Raw genomic sequence first — 14,343 nt, forward strand, 5'->3', positions numbered from 1 at the left:
TAAATTGAACAATTAATGAATGATTTACAGACCTGTGCATGTTGTAGGTTCAGTTCCAGTATGTACTGCAATTTTGTTTACAGTTGTGCACAGCTCTACCCAAAGGATGTTTATGTTTGTTGTAAATAAGGGTGTGTTTATTCTTTTGCACAATGTTATGAATAAATTAGGATTGTAAAGAGAATATGCAGTAAAAATGTGAAACATGCATATTCAGTGTCTTGTACTCAAATACCTCACTAAATGTAGTGATGTCTAACTTTACTGTAGTTTTCAAATGAGTGTGTAAATAGTATAGTGCTGTCTTGAGCATTTTCAGAAAGTGTCACCAAAATCGGACCTTTTTTTGCATTGGAAAAACGTACAGAGTAAACTGTCATAATGAAAACATGACAAAGCCATTTGACTATCTTGTTCACAGGTGTCACAGTGGTGTCAGGACTTTTCATCTTGATGACACTGACACTTTCATTGACATGAATACTTGCTTTTGAGGAATAAGCTATCCATTTTTAGCCAGTGACACGCTTTTGCTAGTTATCAACTAGGTTTTGCAGTTTGTACTAATTGTTTTGAGAAATGCATTAACTGTTGTGCAAATGTAAATAGTGTTGTGAGAAATGCACCAAAGCCACTGAAAAAAACTGTAATACAAACTAAATAAAAGTGAAATTTTTCTATTGAATGCTTTTTCTTGTTTATGTTAGGCCAAGTAACTGACTGGTGTCAAATATCTGACAATGCCCCAGCAGGAGCACAACGTCTCAAGATGTTAATATTTGGTTAGATTTAGGTTGTGACGTCAAGTGATCAAAATTCAATGTTTAGCCAGCGTCTAAGGACAACGTTATTTTGACGATCAATGATGACGTTGATATTTGGTTGATTTTAGGTTGTGTTGGAAAGTGACCAAAATCCAAAGTCAAGCCAACAGCTTAAACCACCATCATACTGATGTCAAATACTGACATTTATTCGTCAGGTATGGCAACCAAAATCCAACGTCTGATAGACGCATATTGGTAACGTCCACACAACGTCAAGCCATAACATAATTAGATGTTGATATTTGGTTGATTTTAGGTTGGACTTATACGTCGACCCGATTTTCATTTCCAAACAAAATGCAATGTCCCCACGACGTTGGGGTACAACGTCAATCTGACGTCATGTTGACTGTTACAAGCACCAGTGGATCAGCGGACTGCGGATCGTCGGAGAACTACATGCACGCCATTTTAAGAACTACTATTCCCACCATGCACACACCGGTTTTCTTTTTCATTTTGATTACTCACACAGCCTGATGATCGTTATGGACTGATTACATGGACTTTAAATACAGCGCACGCACATACACACACATACACACACACACACACACACACACACACACACACACATATTGGCTGAGTCTTGTTTATCTGTCAAGTGAACTTTACGATGCGTTTTGCTTAGTCATGTCTCTGTTGCTGAAATGCAATGTCCCCACGACGTTGGGGAACAATGTCAATATTAGGTCATACTTACTTTTACAAGCACCAGCGATCCAGTGACTGCGAATCAGTGAACTACTATTCCCAGCATGCACTTTGCACACACCAGTTTCCTTTTTCATTTTGATAACACTCACACAGCCGGAAGATCGTTATGCACTTTAAACACATCGCCATCACACACATCTGTCAAGTTTATGACATGTTTTGCATAGCTCTGTCTTTCAGTTGCCGACCTTCGCTTTGTTTGTTTATTTTGTTTATGTTGTTAGCCACCCAGATCAATCACTCGCCTGTTTATTGACCATTCTTTGGATTTGTCTATATGCACCAGTTTTGTACCTGTGTCAACCTTTGCCTGCATGACTATTCTTGTTAGTAAAGCCTGCATTTGGATCTGCAACCTCGTTGTCAGCCTGCTGAGTGGTGTCTGCCAGTTAAATTTTTTCCTACCTGTAATGTGAAGTGGGTGCTGACAACAGGGTGTGGATCCAAACCCAGGTTTATTGAGAATGGCCAGGCAAACAGCGGTCACAATCAGGAGCAAACAGATGTATGAAGGGAAATCCAGAGTTGTGGTCACAAACAGGTGGATGGTCAAAAGACAGGAATCAACAGACAACCAAGGCGATGGTAAAACAGGGCAAAGCAGGACAAAGGAAACGCGTTGTAATGTCACAAATACAGTACACAGGATTCAGCAACTACTGTGTGTTTGTGTGTTGACTTTATAGTCCTTGTAATCAGTCCATGAGTAGCTTCAGCTGTGTCTGTCTGCAATCATGGGGATCTAAGCCAGGTATGTGAGTGGTGCATGACTGGATCTTGTAGTCCATTTAATGGTGGATTCGTAGTTCTATACAATACTGTGTGTTTACCAGCAATCTGCACAGGCTGGATCGCTGGTGATCGTGACTACCCAATTGGCAGCTATTAAATACATTTTTAACCAAAAACATAAGTATAGATTTCTAATAAATCTAATATCTAGTTATCATATGATGCAATTTAGCTTCTCAGGTAAAAATGTCTTGATTAAAAGTTGTTTAGATATTTGCATTGAACAACAATAGTGAGGAATTTTGGTGGCATGGTGGCTCAGTGGTTAGCACTGTCGCCTCACAGGAAGAAGGTCACTGGATTGAGTCCTGGCTGAGTCAGTTGGCATTTCTGTGTGGAGTTTGCATGTCCTCCCCTTGTTGGCGTGGGTTTCCTCCAGGTGCTCCGGTTTACCCCACACTCCAAAGACATGCGCTAAAGGTGAATTGAATGAACTAAATTGGCCGTAGTGTATGAGTGTGAATGAGTGTTTATGGATGTTTCCCAGTACTGGGTTGCAGCTGGAAGGGCATCCGCTGTGTAAAACATATGCTGGATAAGTTGGCGGGTCATTCCGCTGCGGCGACCACTGATGAATAAAGGGACTAAGCCGAAGGGACATTATTTTTTACGCTATTTTAAATAACACAATTATTTTATTTTTAAGGTTTAAATTGAATTCAAATACAGACACCAGGAATTAATTGCACAACATACAAAACTTTATAAAACACTTTGAAAATTAAAACAGCTACCTTTACAAGTCAATTCCATTAAGCCTTATTTTAATCTTAAAAAGACTACGCTGTGATGGTCTTTCACTGCATCTTTTGACTTATGTATTTTACAGCAGCCCTGTCATAAAACACTATTCATAAGCCAACGCCTGTGCACTGCGTGTTCAAAGGCCAGATTTTATTACTAAGATGAACCATCCAATCACCTACAGTCTCTGCAAATTCTCAATCTTAATGTGACTTCATGCCGCACATTTCAGTTTTCCCTTAATCAGAGTTAGCGCATGTGGAGAAATGCCTGTGATGCATGAAGGTCTCCAATGTTTCGCAGCAGGCGTCTGTAACATCGCTGCGGGAGCTCCTCGGTCAATGCTTAAGCTTCGCATCTACATGCAAATCAAGTGCTTAATATTTCCAAGTGTCTCAGCATTGACTGATTGAGCAGAAACGGAGACACATGTGCAGACAGAGCCGAGCCAAATGCACAGCCATGCTTTCATAATACTGCTGACTCCAGACCAGCTGAATCCCAGCACGAGCTTCATGACTTGTAATCAAATGAGGACGGTTCTCTAACACACACACACACACACACACGCACACGCACACACACACACGCACACACACACACACACACACAAAAGCCCCTTCCATCTCGATCTTTCTCTCCTTGATGTTGTTTGTGTTGTTTATGAGCTTGACCTTGTGTACTGTATAACCGTGACATGAGATTTACTTATTGATCTGAATGAAGCTGGAAACACTTTTAAAGCTATAGCGGTTACTTATAGTGTACACAAAACATTTTTTTTCTTGATTGTTTAATCTAAGAAAGCATAGTGGCTCAGTAGTTAGCACTGTCGCCTCACAGCGAGTAGGTTGCTGTTCGAGCCCCGGCTGGGTCAGTTGGCATTTATGTGTGGAGTTTGCATGTTCTCCCCATGTTTGCGTGGGTTCCTCCGGGTTCTCTGGTTTCCCCCACAGTCCAAAGACATGTGCTATAGGTGAACTGAATAAACTAAATTGTCCGTAGTGTGTGTGTGTGTGTGTGAATGTGTGTATGGGTGTTTTCCGGTTCTGGGTTGCAGCTGGAAGGGCATCCACTGTAAAACATGATGCTGGATAAGTTGGTTCATTCCGCTGTGGTGACCCTGATGAATAAAGGGACTAACCTGAAGAAAAATTAATGAATGAACTTTAAAAAGGTCCACTTTTTTGAGGAAAAAAGAACCATTCACGAGGGGTGCGTTTCCCAAAACCATCGTTAGCCAACTAAGGTCGCAAGTTCCGTCATTACAAACATAGTTCGTTGATTTGCCGTTTCCCAAATCCATCATTCCAACGAACATTCTCAAACTGCGTCGCAAACTTGAGCACTTGAAACTACACCTCTGGAGCTGTAGTTAGAAACATAGTTTCTATGTGGCCATCCAGAGCCAGAGATATACCAGCCTGATCTCACGAGAAAACGTAAGTATTTTACGTTTTGACAGTTTAGTGGCTAATTCGTACGAGTTCAGTCGTACGAAATGGTACGATTTTAAAAAGGAGGCGTGGCACCTAACCCCGCCCCTAAACCCAACCGTCATTGGAGGATGAGCAAATCGTACTAAATTGTACGAATTAGATCGTACAAATTTGTACGAATTAGCCACTAAAAAAAAGTTACGTGAGATAAAAGTTACGTGCAGTGAGATTGTGTTGGATATACACACATATATACATATATCTATGATCAGGAGTTTTCCCTGTGGTCAGTATGCAAAAGTTTTTTAGATTACGAAAATTATAATTTGACATCATTTTCTACATCGATGTGTGCTGACAAAGAGCATGTGTTTGTACCTATTTGATCTAATTTGATCTAATCCATGTCCTGAAACACATCCCTTCTCCTGCTTTCACTTCTCATTCTATCAGAGGGAGCGATTCGTTTGTGAATGAATCCCCTTTATGAATGACTCGTTCTCTTAGCCGACAATAATACAAGTTTCTGGCACCGCAGCGTCTTGTCATATTTCATTTATATTGTTTGCTTATTTTATTCAACAAAACTAGCATAAGCCTGGTGTTTAGTGCAAGTTGGTGCTACTTTCCCTTATTGTGAATGCAGTAAGTGACTGTATTATCATCAATACCTGTTGAGCACAAAAGTTCGTAACATACAAAAACGTAAAAGACGAAATCTTACCTATTAAAGTATTAAAGCCTTTATGCTTTATTTTCTTTGTTTGCTCGTTACACCTGTACACAGCGCTAAAGTCCAGCATCTTCACATTGGCGTTGGTCATGACCAGAGATGTATAAAGTACTAGAGACCCAGACTTAAGTAAAAGTACAAGTACTCTATCAAAAAGTGACTTGAGTAGAAGTAAAAGTGCTCTTTAAGCACCATACTTAAGTGGAAGTACTAAAGTATTCAACATTTTTTGTACTTAAGTATTGCAAGTAGTTTATTTCAAAATTTACTACTCAAGTACTGAAAGTAAAAGTACAAGTATTGTGTAATGTAGTTATTAAAGAATGCAGTCAAAAGACATCATATTGTTTTGTTTATTTTAAATCTCTTTTTGGGGGGCACGTCATTAAGCAGAACGAAAAGAAACATGACTTACATGATTTTCTCACGCTTGAACCACAGATCTGACAGATTATAACAGCTTTAACACACACCTTTCAAAGTTGTGTGTCACAAAAACAGTCCATAATCCACTCAAAACGCTATTGAAACCCATTTTTGTAGCACAATTTACTGGTTGTGAACGCTGTAAACGAACGTTCTAATTCACTTGATTTTGATTTTATTGTAAAAAAAGAAAACGTGTATATTACTGTGTTAAATGAAAATCTGAAAAGCCTGAATCAGCATCAGTTTGCCAGCCTTCTCAGACAGAAATACCACATCTATGCCCTGCCATGCCACACTGAGGTGTTCTCACAAGGAAACGTAACTATTTAACATTTTGTCAGTTTATTGGCTAATTTCTACAAGTTCAGTCATATGAAAATGTATGATTTTAAAAAGGAGGTGTGGCACCCAACCACACCTCTAAACCCAACCGTCATTGGTGGATAAGCAAATTGTACTAATTTGTATGAATGAGGTTGTACAAATTTATATGAATTAGCTCCAGCTTTGTCTTATGTTGATCATAATAAAACAAAGAAAACAATATGTAGTTGTTGTTTTTAAGTTATATATACCATGATTTTACCGGTCCGGCCCACTTGGGAATAGATTTTCCTCCATGTGGCCCCTGGGCTAGAATAAGTTTGACACCTCTGCTCTACATGATAATATTATTGAAAACTGAGAAGTTCTATAAAACTCCAGAAAAGCAGTGTGTGTGAGCTGCTGTGCGTCTCTCAGGAGTGAAGTGAGTGTGTGTGTTGGTTGGGTGCCAGAGACAGAGGTGACCCTGTCAAACACTCTGCCTCTTTAATTAGCGCGAACGCCCTGAGGATGTGCTGATTACTCCTTTCATTACCACCGTTAAGAGCTCAAGAGCACACCACTGACAATTATCCGCTCGTGTCGCTGTCAGCCCGAGCTTGAAAAATCAATTGATAAAGCGGTGATTGGCCAAAATCATGCAAAATATGCAAGGATCTGAGTGGAAAAAGCTTAATGTGATTTGCTCAAAGTGGTTCTGAATTACAGTGCAGGTGGTCTCATAGTGAGTGACATTACTATCAGTCAATCGGATTTTAATGTCAGGTTTAATGTACAGTTAAAGTCACAATGATTAGTCCTCCTGTGTTTTTTTTTTTTTTCTTTTCTTTTGATGCTTCTCAAACAATAATTAACAGAGCAAATAATTTTTCACAGTATTTCCTATAATATTTTTTCTTCTGGAGAAAGTCTTAAGTGTTTAATTTCAGCTAGAATAAAAGCAGTTAAAATATTTAACAACCATTTTAAGGTCAATAGTATTAGCCCCCTTCAGAAATATATATTTTAATTTTCTACAGAACAAACCACCATTATACATTGACTTTAAATATCACTTTAAGCTGAATACTAGTATCTTGAAAAATATATAGTAAAATATCATGGCAAAGATTAAAGTGTAAAGTGTATAAACTTTCTCTGGATATCCATACTTTCTCACAGTACAAACTACAAGAGCAAAGCACAAACATTTTAGCGGCCTAAAGCACAACCTTCAGATAGTTTGTTCCCCTACACAGAGATGAACACATCAGCTGCTCCTCAGCGAGGGGGAGGACAGTCAAGGACAAACTAAAAATCCATCGCTGCAACCTTGAGCTGCTGTTTTTGGCCAATTAAAGCTGCGTTCTGGCTCTGCTCCACCACAGCTTACTGTACTGTTAAGGAGTCCTTCTGATGAGGAAATGAACAATTCTGGGATTGAAGGCAACGGTTGACCTCTTAAAAAGTATTTACTGGTCGAGTGGAGAAGTCAGTTTGCTGGGAAGGGCACCGAGCATTTGAGATCAGCGTAATATAAGCCGTTTCATGTGCACTTTCAGCAGAACATGTATGTGAGCACAGTCAGGACTTTAAACAAGGCTTATAATGAATGCTTACTGTCTATAGAGGAGACTGGGGAGAGTTGTCATGAGGGCAAAAGTGCTTTCTGAGAAAGCATGTGCTTACTCAAGAAGGAATTGTGCATTTTAGAATAATTTTTAAGCAAAAGTGTTGAAATGCGATGGTGGAAATTGTTAAAATTTAGATTGAAGATTTATATAGATAGGTGAAGCCAAAATAATTAGCCCTCTTGTGAAATTTAATTCTTTTTAAAACATTCCCCAGGTGCTGTTTTTAACGAAGATATTTTTTAATAGATTTTTAAACACAATAGTTTTAATTACAATCTATTATATCTTGTAGTGTTAAGTTTAAAAGCTTAACTAGGCTAAGTTATTTAAACAAGATAGGTTAATCAGGCAAGTAAATGGACAACAATGGTTTGATCTGTAGACAATCAAAAATAGTAATAATCTTGAGGGGGTAATAATATTGACCTTAATTATTTTTTATTTAATTGAAAACTGCTTTTATACTAGTCAAACTAAAATAAATAAGACTATCCAGAAGAAATTATAACATTATATAGTAAATACTGTGAACATGTCCTTGCTGTTCACTAGGGAAGAGCGGGGCACAAAGTAACACTTTTTGGTTTTGGCCAAATAATGAACAAAGTAATGGGGTTGGACAAACCCTATTTTTTTTACCAGCAACACACAAGCCTCTTCTACAAATGAGCACTGAAAGTATGATCGCCGTATCTATAGTTTCTGTGCAGTATGGCCAAAAGTGCCAGTAGTAAAAATGTTACTATTTACTCCACCTGCGGAGCAAGTAGTAACAGACAGAGGGTTAGTTGTAACACATGCTTAAAAGGGCAGATTACACACAATTAATTTAAATTCAGTTTACTTTAAATAGTAGCTTTATTTCCTCAGTAATTAGCTCACTTTTTTATTCTACATAGCACAGTATGTTTATTTATTTATTGGATAAACACATTTGAATTTATTTGCATTATTATCAATTTATCCATTATTATACAATGCATTTATTTTCATTATTAGCAATAAAATACTTTTTTTTTTCTATAAAAGTTGGTGTCCAATAGTAACTCTCTGTAACAACTAACCCCGCTGTGTTGTGTTTTCCCCAAAACTGGCTAGCAGTCACTGTGTTATTTTTACATCTTTTAAAATGGTTTCATCTTTTAGCCTAGAAGACAGTAATCACAACAATATAAGATTTTACATAATACTAAATACTAAAATAAAAAATACTTTTATGCTGCAAAAAGGGTTTCTCCTGTGTTTATCATCCAAATTTCATCAAACTTTTTCAATAACTGGCAGGAAGACGTCTGGTGACACTGTGGTGAAAACCTCTGAAGAACACCAACCCTGAGCAAATCCCTTTAAACTGTGTGTTACATTTTATCCCGAGCTATTTTGTGCCTTGCGCTCACCTATATAAATATTTGAAAAAATATATATGTAAATAGGAGAATGTATATGTATATATGTAAATAGGAGAATATATATGTTTATAGGAGGGCTAATCATTTTAACTTCAATTTAATATGCAAATGATAATATTGTTTTTTTACATTTTCTATACATGTATCAGGGTTTCTATAGGTTTCAAATCAAATTTACAACCTTTTTAAGACCATTATAAATAAAATTACTTAAAAATAAAGACTTAAAAATAAAAAGACTTACATACAGTGCTAAATGCTATAGATTTATATTTAGTGTAAGAAATTAAGTCTGCCTCGACCCAACTTTTACTCTAAATGGTGTGTTGATGCTCATTTCCCAAATGGGCTGAATTGTGATATAAAAGATAGGTCAACAGTTTGGTGTCTCTACATTGTTTTAGGTAACTACATCTTGAGCAAATGGTAGCAATTGTAGAACAGGGATGCGTATGTGGCACCAGGGGCGGACTTAAGAATTTGGGGGCTCTAAGCAATTCCAGGGATGGGGCCCTATAGCACTAAAACTCTCTTTCTCTATAGATATTTCTTTCCTCTGTAGATTCGTTTTTTTGGTTTTGTTTTGTTCTTATTTTCTAAATAAACTGCATTTTAAAATATTTTTAAGTGGAACCTTTATCTTCTTAATGTAAAATTAATTACAATAAACTGATAAATACAAAAAAACAAGTTCACAAACTAACAATATGTACAGTTAGTTAGCCATATTTGTGATTAGATTTTAATATTTGCATGTGCAGAACGAAGGAAACATTCCACTATTCATGGGCGCCCCATGTTTTAAAATCTTAATGGTTATAGACAGATTTTACAACATATAGAAAATTAATAAAAGAACTATATGATTAATATAGGCTTCTTGGCATTGGTCGGGCCCCCTAATTCCCCTGGGATGCTTACCTGGCTTATTGGTTAAGTCCGCCCCTGTGTGACAGAGAGAAGCATATCAGACAAGGGGTGCTGAAACTGCATTAGCATTTGCTGCATTTCCACTGTCGGGCCAGTGCGAGCCAGGACTTTCATCAGGCCAGGCCAATAGCCTGGGAGCTTGAGGAGTGAGGACGAAATCACGTCACGTTTCCGCTGTTGGGCCAATAGCTTGTTGCACAACACAAAAAACCCGCCCTAATAACACCCCCATATCCAACGTCACACAGCCCGCCCAGTTCAGTGGGAATAAAAAAAAACTCAAATTAGAATCACAAGCACAACCTCGCATCACTACGAGAGCTGCAAGATGGAGACAATTGAAGCGATTGCTTTTTACTGTTGGTGGTAGGTCAGAAAGCAATTCCTGGATGAGGAGATTCCAGTTTTGGCTGCAAGGAGCAGAGCGACTGAGCGACAAGCAAGAGGTATACAACGGCAACAGAAACGGCAACAGTGGATGAACATGGTAATGTTTCTCGTGATTGTTTTTGTAGCTATTTGTTGTTTGTAGACGTTGTTAATACCATCGATTGTAATATAACATAGGATGATAAGTATCAATTCTTGATTCATTCTTAAAGTAGCGTCTGAACATAAAAATTGCATTAAAGGGCCCTTATGGTGAAAAATCTACTTTTCAATCTGTTTGGACAGACATATGTGTATATATAGTGTATATACCGTCATATTGCCGTGATATAAGCACACCCAGTGCTTTCTTTTCAATTTAACAAAATAAAAAACGGTGGACCAACTGGAGCGGCTTTCAAACCAACCACAACTTGACATACTGTAGGAGTGCGGTCCCCCCACCCAATATTGATTGACAGCTGCAAATTAACATGTCTCCTTAGTAACGCATATAATCATATCAACAAGTCAGGATGTGCGCAAAGCAACCGGGAATAAAAGTTCTGTTCAGTTTGCTAGGATCATCAATCATCATCAAACATGATCAAGGGTGAGTTTCACAAGTTTAAAATGTTTTAAAACAGTGCATGTGTGTAATGAATTACAACGATTTACTTCTGATTTACTTCATCAGCACAGCTGCGTGTCAGAACAATTATATAAGAAGACGCTTCAATCCCGGTTTGTGGACATTTATTTAGGTTTATTTTGTACATTAACATAACAGATATTCATACTGCAGTGGAGATTTACCTGTATCCTGTCACATATGCGTGCAAAAAGAGTGCAAAGCTAAACGCGTGCGCTGTCTGTGTGTGTGTGTGCGTGAACTTTGTAACGACATTGTGTTGTGTGTAACTCATCGTTGCTCCACAACAAATGCATCAAATACCCATTGGTAAGGTTCGTACTGTAGTATTTCTCACAAACGTTACGTGAGATCTGCTTCCTGAGGCAGCCGAGGGCGGCGATTGAGGCATGATAACAGGCACGTGGGAACGGTGGGCGGGGAGGACTAGCCTTAAAGGCCCAGTACAAAAAAACAGCAACAAGCTTTTACCAGCTACAAAACAGAAACTTCAGACAGCTATAATAAATAATCTGATGGGTGTTTTGAGCTGAAACTTTACAGACACATTCTGGGGACACAAAAGACTTATATTAAATCTGGAAAAAGGGCTAAACTAGGTGCCCTTTAACATAATTAGGGATTTATAGTAATCATTGTGGTATTCATCTGATGTTACATGTATAATTATTATTATATAGAGAGATTCATTCATTCACAGGGTTCATTCTGACTTGAGGAAACTAAGGGTACTGCTGACTTTGAGACTGCTTTGCCAAATAAACATCTTTATTGAGATCTTCTACATCCTCCTCATTTTGTCTTACAATACATAGAGAATTTTTCAAATGACCCAATTAGATGAGTGGAACTTCTTAGCCAAACATTGTAAATAACGTGAAGGCTAAAAACAAGCAAACCCTAGTTGTATACATGCATACTTTTTCAACATAACTTTAAAAAATAAAAGTAAAAACTCTTTAAAAACTATAATAAACTAAATGTATGCACAACAGCCTGCCCAGGTCAATGTCCTCACCACATATGGTCTATAAATACACTGAGAACTTTTAAACAACTATTATTGTAAGGGTGATAATTTAACAGTATTGGTAAATAGAGTTATATATTAATATTTAATGACAACATATTAATTGCTGGTGATTGGATGGGTGTAGTATTACATGGAAATGGGAAAATTGAGAACCCTTTAAAATTATTTAAGACTACATTTCAATGAATTTAAGACATTTTAAGGCATAACATTTAGTTTTTGAAATGTAAGACTTTTTAAGACCCCGCAGACAGCCTGTGTACGCATCTATTTTATTTCAATCTGCACTATCATTGGATTTTATTAATAAAACAAACGACTCCTTGCGCTAACTGAGCCCTAACTTGTTTGCAAAACTGTGTCACTTTCAATGCAGTGCAATTTATGCAAGAAGGCATTTATGAATGATTTACACAAATCTGTTCTGTTCATTGTTTATGTATGAGGCCAAAGTGTGTGCTAAATAAACTATTTCTTTTCTTTTTAAGACTGTGTATGTCTTATCTGCATTTATACAAGTAATTTCTTCCAAAAATAAACCCTCCCTAAAATAAATAGTGACAGTCTTCTTTATTTTCAGATGAAGTCAACACACAACACAACATGCATTTTTTAACAGAAACAGTAAATCTGTATTTTAAAGTGTTTTTCAATATAAGTAATTAACTACCGTTAACATTTTAATCTGCAATTTGTAATAAATCTCTGAAGGAGCTTCAATATTAATTGATTTAATATTAAATCAAGGAAGGCAGAGCGCTGGGATTTGTGATCGATGACTTCAACTCATCAATACTCACTGTCACAGAAGATTTTCATCATGTGCCACCAATTTATTTCATGCCTAGATATAATTAACGATATTCCAGTGATTTCTTTGCAGTCTGCACCTAAATATGTGCATAGTGTGTGTGTGTGTGTGTGTGTGTGTGTGTGTGTCCTCGCACCTTCATATTCGCAGTTTCTCATTCATCCTGAATCAAAATTCCAATTCCACCCGGTAACCTGTAAATAATGTACAGTGTTAAAACACTATAGCTGCTTTAGTCTCATGCATTTCATTGAAACATACATAAAATATATCACTAAAATCTGACTTATTTCATGTTTAAGTGCTAAGATCGGGTCCCTGGTGCATCTACCATCCCAGGAAACAAAAAAAAAATAAGGACAACCTAACTTTGACTTGCTGAGCCTTTCTCTGCAAGCACATGCATTCAGATTTCGCTTCCCTAATTATATTGGAATGGGATCTTATTATATTAGTGACTCTTAATCTGCATATTAAACAGCACCACCATTTCCACACTGTAGCAACTAGAGATTTACTACATCTGTGACAGAAAAAAAAACATTACAAATGTTCTTCTGCTATTAAACGAACCAATGAACATAAGAGTCTTCATAGACTCCAGAGGCACTGAGGATGTTGTGGTTGAATTCATTCATTTCCTTTGGCGTAGTCTCTATTTCAGAGGCCACCACAGCGGAATAAACCACCAAATATTCCAGCATATGTTTTACGCAGCGAATGCCCTTCCAGCTGCAACCCAGAACTTGGAAACACCCATACACTCTTACATTCACACACACACACTCATCCATTAAGGACAATTTCGTTCATTCAATTCAGCTATACCACAGGTTTTTAGACTGTGGGGGAAACCGGAGCACCTGGAGAAAACACACGCCAGCATGGGGAGAACATGCACACTCGACACAGAAATGCCAACTGGCCTAGCCGGGACTCGAACCAGCGAGCTTCTTACTGTGAGGCAACTGTGCTAACCACTGAGCCACCATGTCGCCCCGTGGTTGAATTTCATTTTTGAAATTTCGAATGTGCTGAAGAATTTTACATTGGTTTTGACAACTCCTTCAGAAACAGCATTGAACCCACTGTTGGGGAAATTGTCCAGTGGGTAACACTTTACCATAACAGTAAATTAATAATGATGTACTAATGTCTAAACTAAATGTTATCAGTTTAAACTAAATTATGAACTAACTTTAACTACAACATGAGTGAGTGTGAATAACAACTACCTCGAGGGTGTAGATTCGCTCTTGACATTGATGGGGATAAACATCTCTAGAGCGCATGGATTATGCAAATTGTTTTTGTGCTCTTAAAAACATGAATAAAGTACTTACTAATACAAAATAAACCCTTAATAATACAGATAACAATCAAGTCACATGGCTCAAAAGTCAATTTACATGATTTTACTGCAGTTGGGCTTTGAGGAGGTATGAATGTAAAGAAATTTAGAGAGATTCATTCATTCATTCATTTTCTTTTCAACTTAGTCCCTTTATCAATCCGGGGTCG

Source organism: Danio aesculapii, chromosome 8 (genome assembly GCF_903798145.1).
Source record: "Danio aesculapii chromosome 8, fDanAes4.1, whole genome shotgun sequence".
Taxonomy (NCBI): domain Eukaryota; kingdom Metazoa; phylum Chordata; class Actinopteri; order Cypriniformes; family Danionidae; genus Danio; species Danio aesculapii.